The following is a 1,147-nucleotide window of genomic DNA, read 5'->3' as shown; positions in this document are numbered from 1 at the left end:
AATAAAAAAAGTACTTAGATTTTTTCACACGTATAAAGGAACCTATTATACTTTTTCTTTATGGAGAATAATTTTTATCATTTTATTTTTATGGAAAATATTTTTTTTATCATTATGAAAAATATGATTGCTACTACAAGAAATTTAAAAAATCAGAAAAGGCAAGGATGTTTCTTATGGGCTGAATCTGCACGTTAAGATTTCCAAAAAACAAAGGCCCATATAACAAAAAACTGTTGAAAATAAAAAACAAAAAATAGCCCTCGGCGAGGATCGAACTCGCGACCTTTCGCTTACGAAGCGAACGCACTACCACTATGCTACGAAGGCAGTTGCTTTACTTTGTAGTAAATTAGATATATATTAATACTAAATCTTTCTACTTTTGATGAGAATCCCTAGTTTCTTCTTCGAAGAAAACAATAATAATAAACTGTTGGTTTTGAAAACTTTCGGCCACGTTTATTACTTCTCATATAAAAACTTGAGTTTTGGATAAAAGGTAAATGTGATTACGTTTCTTTATCACATGTTTGTTATGAGTTAAAATATAGGATAATTAGGATTGTGTCTTAGCTCGATTGGCATATCAATGTAAGAAGATATAAGTTTAAATGCACTAAAGCACATTATCAAAAACAGCATATATGATCAGAACTTATACAAAAAAATATATAGGATAATTATTCAATATATTGGAGGTGACAATTTCTAATTCTATAAGTGAAGTTGGTAAGTTGTATTTTAAAAAATTTAAAAATAAATATATTGGGATCGACCCGATTAAGCAACAAGTAAAAAAATAGCGGAATAATTTGAGAAATTGAACACACAAATTTAACGTGAAAAAACTCCTCTAAAGAGGATAAAAAATTAAGGGCAAAGATAATTTTACTAAAATGGCAAAATAACGAAGAGCACAAAAGATGGAGATAAAAATTAAAGCCTGAAAACTCGAAAACAAAGAACCCTAAAAACATAAACACAAAATTCTCTAAATGTGTTATGAGTTCTAATCTCTAATGTGTGTATTTTCTAAGGTTGTAAAAGAGCATATTTATAGGCTAAATTCATTGGTCAAATAATAATAAAATAATCTAAATTAATCATAATTTGATTGAAACAAATAAACAGAGTTTAATTGAAA

At 27.4% G+C, this 1,147-nt stretch overlaps 1 non-coding gene across 1 annotated transcript; it reads right to left on the bottom strand.

The window, feature by feature from the left end:
• Positions 1–258: 258 nt before the first annotated feature.
• TRNAT-CGU (transfer RNA threonine (anticodon CGU)) lies at positions 259–330 on the bottom strand. The gene has a single exon. It is a non-coding gene; the product is annotated as a tRNA-Thr (tRNA).
• Between the last annotated feature and the right edge of the window lie 817 nt (positions 331–1,147).

Source organism: Gossypium hirsutum, chromosome D07, assembly GCF_007990345.1.
Source record: "Gossypium hirsutum isolate 1008001.06 chromosome D07, Gossypium_hirsutum_v2.1, whole genome shotgun sequence".
Lineage (NCBI taxonomy): Eukaryota > Viridiplantae > Streptophyta > Magnoliopsida > Malvales > Malvaceae > Gossypium > Gossypium hirsutum.
Note: the sequence above shows the minus strand (reverse complement) of the source record. Positions and strands in the feature narration are given on the sequence as shown.